At 44.4% G+C, this 8,567-nt stretch overlaps 1 long non-coding RNA gene across 1 annotated transcript in view; it reads right to left on the bottom strand.

The window, feature by feature from the left end:
* Positions 1-8,567, bottom strand: part of LOC113572888 — a 34,592-nt gene that overhangs the window by 1,418 nt on the left and 24,607 nt on the right. Inside the window, exon 3 of the long non-coding RNA XR_003410162.2 lies at positions 2,043-2,101. This is a non-coding gene — a long non-coding RNA (uncharacterized LOC113572888). The remainder of the gene's footprint in view (positions 1-2,042; positions 2,102-8,567) is intronic.

The following is an 8,567-nucleotide window of genomic DNA, read 5'->3' as shown; positions in this document are numbered from 1 at the left end:
ATTACAGTGCTGTGCAAACATTTTCGACAAGCTCTTAAAAAAGTGCGTATACTTTGAGTTTGCAGTGAATTACAGCCTTAAGCCTTCTAGCTCCCTCGGGTCAAGATGATTTGATCCTTACCAGTGATCTAGAGTGCAATTAAATCACACAATCCTGGAGGAATCTTTAGTGTCACTGACACATTTCTACAGATTTTCAACAGAGCAGTAAATACAGTATGTCTGATTGTCTGCACCTGTCAAAGGTGTGTCATGCAGACATGAACACCTCAGTCTCAGAGCCTAAACATACAAGACACATTCAGAAACTGACTCTACTTCTTTAAGGAACAACAACAACAATAAAAACAACAACCAAAAAATGCCAGAGGTCTTAGGATCGCCATGTATTCACTGTCGACAAAAAAGGAAACACTAAAATCTGACAGGCGTCCTCCCAATTTCAGGTTACACTTTTGTTCCTCTGTGCCCTGAGTTTTCTCACATGGATTTTTTACCGTCTGTAGAACACGATAAGACGTTTCTTCCTCTTTTTTTTGGTGTGTGTGAACAACACTGGTCTGGGAGTGTCTTACATTTTAGCCTTCTCTTAATTTCTATTAACCTATTTTCTTATATGTGTTCAGGAAAGTGAATAGGTGATCGGATGTCACCTGTCGCCCCCCCCCCCAACAAGCCCTCTACAAGAGTATTGTTGTATCGTGTTTCCACAAAACTGTGGAGTACAATTGCAAATATGGAGATGGCTTCAACAGAGGTATTCGTGGGAGCTTATATAGATATAGATATTAGTTCAGAAGTCGGTTGATACAATGAGTTTGGGTGAGACGTTCGGGTAACAACCTGAATACAAAGCACGTTGACCACGTTCCTGCATTTCAAACATCTCGTTTATTTTTTGTTAAAAACATACTGACAAATGATTTTGGATTATGGTAGATCCAGCTAGCTTTTTTGCCCAGAAAGTGTATGAGATTATCAGCATGGTTTGTTCTGTACAAAGCAGAGTTTTATTGGTCTGGTCGTTCTGTGCAGGACTTCTTGTTGCTCATACCATGTGCTTGGATGTTAGTTTTTTCAGCAAAACAAATCCAAGCCACCATCAGCTGCAAGTGAAAGCATCGTTAAGTTCTGTGATAACATTCACATGGTTTCAAAGTGACACAGTTCATTTTCAGCTTGTTTTTTTATGAATCATTTCCATTGCCAAAAATGTAGTTTACTCTGGCTTTTGTTTTTTGATCAGGCTCCACCTCCTGCTTGCTTTAACAGATGCTGCAGAATGCACTTTAGCATTGCACCCATGGGCCTCTAGAAGGCCTTGTTAAAGGCCTGTAGAAGACAATATAGCAAAAAAAAAATCACTTCAGTCCAGCTGGATAAATTAGGTGCGCCTGCTGGGGGCCATACCACGCCTCGGGAGAGAGGTGCATGCTCAAGGACTGATCCTAGATCAGCGGGGACAGGCACTGCAGTGTGGGTCTCACAGGTGCTTGCTCAGCCCAATGTACTTCCCCAACTGGGTCAAGCTCCCCCCCCCCCCCCCCGCACTCTCTGTTACCTCACAGCATAAAGGAATCGGTGCTTGTTCCACACTCATCCGATATGAACGTCCCGGCTGGAGAAAGTAGCTGCTCTGAGGCTTTACGAGTCCTGCTCACTGCTGAACATTTTCATGAAACGAGTGCTCTCTGTTTACCTAAAACATCTGGTTCCTCACACAGCTGCTAATAAGTAGCCTACCGACGCACCCAGCATATCTCTTGCCATCAACAGGCGACTAATGATATATATTAGCATGTAAAGTAATGCGATGATGTGAACCATGCAATCAAGTGGACCAGTTACCAGCTGGGGGTCTAATGTAATCTCTCCAGCATAGGAAATCATAGGGACAATTATGCAACAGGGTCTCGAAGTGAAGGGTTTACTTGCTGAGTGTGCAATAGTTGCTTAAGCATGTAAGTAATATGCCCATATTTATGAAAGGCCAAGGAAATGTCTGGGAGTTCAGCATCTATGAGCAAATAGCTCACACTAACCTCTACTCCTGAGATTAGCGGATAGTCCGCCGTGTCCTGGACATCTCCCATGTTTTCTCCTAGAGAAAGACAAATAAAGAAACAGCATGTCAAAGAGAAGAACTGCAGAGGCTCTATATGACAAACTCAATCAGATATAAGCTCTTGAACCTGGGCTAGCTATCTTGACCTACTTTTCTTCCCACCTACACTACTTGGGGTAGATAAACCCATGCTCTCACCACACATCCAACGATATAGAAGCGAAACATAATGCAGCAAGCATCCTACAACCACCCCTGCCCCCCCACACACACAGCTGAGATGCACCGAGGTACACTGAAACAGTTCCAGCTATTATAAATCATTTACCTCACATTCCATTCCCCCTTTTATCCCTCAGTGAAAGCACACTGGGCGTGGGTTAAAAATATGTGTTTCAAAGATGTGTGCGTGTGTGTGTGTGCAGTCCCAGGAAGTCTTCATCTGCAGAGATCTGTGGCCCAGTTGTGTCCTGAATTTTTCTGAACAAGTGCTTCTGTGTTGATGTGGATATTAATGATTGGATATCTGCTGCTGGCTGGCTTGTACCGTGTGCATTAATGGCAAACCACAGAAACAAGCAGGCTCCAGACTAACAAGATTAAATGTTCCAGTTTTGTCTTAGCTTGCAAATTCATTAGCTTGGCAATTTAAATTATATTCACAGCAGTTAATCTAAAAAATCTTAAAGATCCCCAAATAGACAGTTTAGTTCAGCACTGGGGAACTGGGAGACAAGTCAGCAGAAACAGAACTGCCATGTGAGAGCTGGAATAGTCATCCATCAGATTTCATAATTATTAATGGACAATTATGAATCACAAGCATGATTACACAGGTGCAAAAGCTTTTTCCTGGAGGTTATCGTCTTTGTAAGATTGTAAGATATCGTCTTTGTAAGATATGCCTGAACACACAGGAATAAAAATAGTGCACTTAGAACACACCTAAAAAATAACATAAACATTCACATTGTCAGTACAGTTTGTTTCCTGTTTTTTTCTTCATTTTGTGGGTGCTGCTCTCTGAAAAAGACATCTGAGCCATAGCAGATATGCGTAAAGCCTTGACCGACACCCCCATCTGTCTGTCTGTCCCCCACTTTGCTTATTCTGGTCTGGGCACCAATGGTTTGGTATCATCTTGGCATGCTAGAGCGTTGCCATAGAGACCTGAATAAACCTCCTTTCCGCCCACCCGGTTTGATGGCTGAGGCCTTGCGTTTGAGTGTGCCTGTGTGAACATACACACATATGCATGCACCCCCCCCCCCCCCCCCCCGCCGCCACAAACACACACAAACACACACACACACACGCCATATCGCTGACCCATTCCTGCACCAAGGGCTCCATTCGTTTCATATATGTGCAAATGATTTCATGGTTATCCGAAGACGGCAAGAACTACCACTCCTCCTAATGGTTTACACACAGGAACAGGACCTGCCACGCTGTAGGGTTGCCTACAAAACCCAGAACCATAGATAAGTGCATTTGATGGTGGATTACTATAAAATTTACAGTACTTTAAAAATGCAAATAAAAGCAGGATTAGAGCACACCATACTGTATAACTGTAGTATAAGGAGTTTAAATTGTAGATTTTTTTTTTTTTGTAGGATTAAGCTGTGTGTATGTGTGGGTGTGTGTTTGTGTGTGTATGTGTGTGTGTGTGTGTGTGTGTGTGTGTGGTGTGCCCTTCTGTCCAGGGACATATAGAGCTCAGACCACAGTTCATTCAGAAGTGATTCTTTTCATTAGCAACTATAAATAATTAAATGCTGAGGCTGTTCTGCTGTTCATTTTCTCTCCACAAAAACAGCCTGCACTCGCACTTATATGTGCCATATAGGTTACACACACACACACACACACACACACACACACGCACACATACACATATACACAAACACACACACACGCACACACAAACCTCAACTTGCATTAACTCTTATATGGACACTGTATTTCTTTTCCATCACTTCTTACAGAGAATTCTATGGGTCTCCTCCTTAGATCTAACAACACACCTACAGCTACAGCCATTTTATTGTACAGTTTTGTAACTATTTCATGTACAAAGAAAATACTTAATAATACAATAATGGAAATAATAACAACAACAACAACAACAACAACACTACTAGTAAGCATGGCCAGCATTATAGCCTACAATTGGGAAAAAAGAACACACACACAAAGGGTTAATATCTGAGCTTACATCCGCTCCTCGCTTTCCCTCTCTTTTGTATTTCCAAGATGGCAGCACCCTACTCTTACGCATATGATAAAAATAATCCCTTGTGATTGGATGGCTAATTTGAAGTGTCAATTATTCTTATGCAAATGTGTGCAGTTTCTCACGTTTCAAAAGAGGAAGAGCACAGATGGCGACACAGAAATCTCCCTGTGCAAGGCAAAAGCAGCCTGCCGGACAAAAAAAAAAAAAAAAAAGGCGAGGGGGGGGGGGGGCCTTGCATAATGTGACGCCAGTATTTGCATGTCTGTCCTCCTGCGATCATCGAGCTTAGCAGACATGGCTAAAGCTAAAGGGGCTTTGTACACGGTCAAGAGGGCAGCACTGATTTTAAAAAAAGGATTGCGAACGTACACACACTAATGCTAACTTATTCCATCAGCTGACTGCAGCCTCTTTTGACTGACATTTTGACTTAAAAAAGATCAAAAGGAGAGATTCTGATTCTGTTTCCATTTATGTGCAGCTGGTATACGTGTGCTACAAGCACACTGGAAAAGAAGTGAGACTACAAAATTTCTGCCCTTTGTCTAACTGTCAATAATTGCATGACTTGGAGTTAATTACAAATCAGAAGCACCCATGTTATTAGCGGGGAATCTCTGGCTACTGCCAATCAAGCAGTTTCATCTCGGTCCCAGTTGGAAAAACGCGAACACAGGTGTTGCCAAAGCGAGCACACGGAGGTAGGAATTTGAAAGGGAGCGTCCGACAGACAGTTGGAAAAGCGAGAGGGGGAGAACAAGACCCGGCTCGGCCAGCGTGACCTGAACATGGCTCTAAAAGGCGAATCCTGACAGTTCGCTCGCACTCAGCCTCGGAGACAGCGGCCTCTTTGCTTTCACGCTAAAGACCATGATTTCGCTTCAGACAAGCCTGCCGCCCAACACACCCGCTGCGAAACCTGGCAACTCCCAGACAAATATGCAGCTAAGCTTCAGTAGGCTAGCACAGCAATGGTGGACAGCTTGGTTTTACCTTTAGGAACAAAGGGAGTGTTAGCATTTGACCGCCCTCAGCCAAATGCTAACTGCTTAAAAGGAAGGAACAGCATACTGAAACGCCTCTGAAAATGTATTTAAGCAAAGAATTGGTTTTAAAAAAAAGAGAGAGAGAGGCAGTCTCTCTCTCTTGACCTTCTCAGCTGATGTTGTGGTTGAAGATGAAGGAAAAAAAACAAAGCTTTTCAGACCCAAAACGGTGGATCAAGAAACTTGCTGTGGCATCCTGTTACATCATGACAATACAGCTCTTTCAAAGTGAGCCTCAACATGGCAGCCAGAGCCTCAAGTTCTGTTGATTCATCTCACACAGGGTCAGGAGCATGAGCAGAGAAGGGAAGCGTTATCTTAGACGATAATGGCAGTCTCTGAAACAAGACGGCCTCAGCACATTAAGTTTGCTGTGACCTCTCTACCTCCTGAGCTAATTCTTTTAGCCCGGAACGTTCCAAAGAGAACGTTACAGACCTGCCTCCATATGGTTGGAGGATCATGGTACCCATTTTGGAGGTGCAGAGGGAGTGTGTACAAGGCATTGATTCTACCTAACAAATGTTGTTTGTTGTCGACTATTTTGAAAAGATGAGCTCCTTGTAAGATCTGATGTTAAATCAGTAGTGAGATCTTAAAAATTCATATCCATGAAGTATGAAAAGGTGTGAGGTAAGTTGTCATATGAAATGGATTATGCCAAACTCCCGAAAATGTGATATCACATTGTTGAAATCATTCACCAGGACTGAAAGGTTAAATATTTGGCAGCTGACTGAGTACATAATACAGTCTAAAATGTGGTAAAGGACAGATCTATGGGTGTTTGGTTACCAAACAACATGACCTGGTCAAAACCAGTATAATTGTGCATCATAGGTGTTCCTATTGTATTTTATTGGAGTATTCAAGTGTTTTATTCTGTATGAGTGAAAAATGAGGATGTGTGATCAGTAAAATTCTGGCTTGCTGAAAGAAGAAAGCATAACAGTCTAATCTGCACTGTGAACAGTGCATGCAGGATTAATAATTAGTCTCCTGGTTTTCCACTGATAGAATTAGATAGGCAGTGTTGCAAAGCTACTTAGTAGATTAACTGTCAAAAATGTCCCAATCTAATCGTACAGCATAATGGCTAGCATTGACTTTGGAGCTTTTCCCAGTTGATGGAATTTGGTCACACTTTTCAGACATAATGTGGATCTTTCTGGGATCCGCAACTGTCCATTTCATTGTTGGAGGATGAAACGGACTCAGAATGTGTGATGGTGTGATATGATGGCAAAGGGATCTGTGTCCTATCCAAGTTCTTCCAGATCAAATACTCAATAGCAGGTCTGAACAGCAACATTCAGCACTGCTCTCATACACCGAGTTTATGACACAAATTGTGGCTTATGCCATGCTGAATTCAACGGCCTAGCTAGTGTAGCAGATGCATACATAGCCCTGATACTGTCACTGTCATCACAGACAAGCCTTTTCACACAGCTAGAACTCCATATGCTAGTTTCTTTTATTTTCACCTGCCCTCATCCCCCCATCCTCTCAACCAAAGAAAAAAGTGTGTGTCTCTGTGTCTGTTTGTGTATGTCATACACATCAAAAAGTGTAAGGTGAATCCTTTTGAGCTGGCGGCACGGTCGGCCACAGAATGAATAAACATCCATGTCAGGAGAAACCGATACACTCCCTTTTCAGCTAGATGGGCCTCTCGTGGGAAAAAACGTCCAGCACACAATGGACAGAGACGGCCTTTTGTTAGGGCTCTCGGGGCTGTGGACCAGCTCCTTGCTGCTGCCTGCCTGTGCCTAGAACAGACCACTCCCCTCCGATCGCACTGTAAATACGCACACGCACACACACACCCGTACGCCCATGCATGCACCCACGTGCACACACATGCACCCACCCACACACACCCACACAGAACCACACACACACAAACAAACACAGAGTTTGTTTCCTGCTTCATCAGAAGTTCGTCTGGTGCACCAAAAAATCTTTTCCGAAAATATTTTGTTGCAGAAAGAAATGGCTGTGTGAAAAAGCAAAAAAAACCAAAACTATAAGAAATAAGAAGGGGGAGAGAGTGTTGGGGAAGTGTATCTGAGCCTGCAGTTAAACCACCCCCCTGAGGGGTTTTTAATACCAGTCCTAAATCCCTGGGATAGTGGCGCTCCATGAAGTTGCTCCAAAACAAACCCACAAGGAAGGCCCCACGGCAGCGCAGCCCGGGGGAATTTACAGGCTCTTTTGTCCAAGATTCAAAGGTTTCAGCGTCAGGCAGGCTGAGCTGGGTGGGGGTGGTAGTGATGCTGGGAGGGGGGGTACATGGGTCGCTCTGTAGTGATACTGAACTTGATCATGACACTGGTGACTCTCCCTGTGTCATTATAGGAAGACCTCGTGGGCCTGAAGACAGAGACAAGTGATTTTCCACGTGTTTAGAGTCATTTAGGGAGCAAGACTTGGTCGACTGGGGCGAACAGGTGAAAAACTAACCAAGTAAATCGGCTTCAGGTTCAAGATGCATTTCACTTGCTGCGCCTTACATTCTGTGTGGGCCATTCGAACACACTGATGCGAACGCACCTGGCATCAGGCAAACCACGCAAAGTCAGGGCCGTAATCAAACCGATCTGGTTTTGCAGGGTGTCGATAAGAGCACACTTCCCTCTCACTCGGTGCCGTGCGCCAAGGCCCGATCTCATGCATGCCCTTCCCCATGCCCCATTCTCCGCTTTCAGCCCCAATTTGGGTCACAACAAAGCTTTTCAGCATGGAAGTTCGAGGGATCAGAATGGGGCGTGGCTGGAGCCTGCTCTGCGGCTATAGAGTGGGTGGGTGGGTGGGTGAGGATAGATCAGGCGGAGGGCGCCGGGTGGAGGGAGCTACTCACCGTCCCACGAAAGAGCCACAAGTAGCCGCCCTGATCTGTTGGGTGAGAGCAGTTCACGGCCAGGGAGGAGGAGCTCTCGTGGACTTCTTAGGATCGATTGCTTCTTGGATTAGGATCAGTTACTCTTTGGATTCAGGTCTTGTAAGACCTGGCTTTGGGTAATACTGCAGGATCAGCATGAAATGACTCTGGGACGACGGTGCAGGTCACCGAGGACAGGGCGTTCCTGTTCCCGTTCACAAAAACGCCAGCTCGGGTTGCAGACATATTCACGTAAAGAATGCAGTTTGAACAATATGTCGGTGAATTTTCATAAAACTCGAAATTAGGAGAGTGTCCCAGAGTACGTAT

This window comes from Electrophorus electricus, chromosome 9 (assembly GCF_013358815.1).
Source record: "Electrophorus electricus isolate fEleEle1 chromosome 9, fEleEle1.pri, whole genome shotgun sequence".
Taxonomy (NCBI): Eukaryota; Metazoa; Chordata; class Actinopteri; order Gymnotiformes; family Gymnotidae; genus Electrophorus; species Electrophorus electricus.
This window is presented reverse-complemented; position numbering and strand designations above follow the sequence as displayed.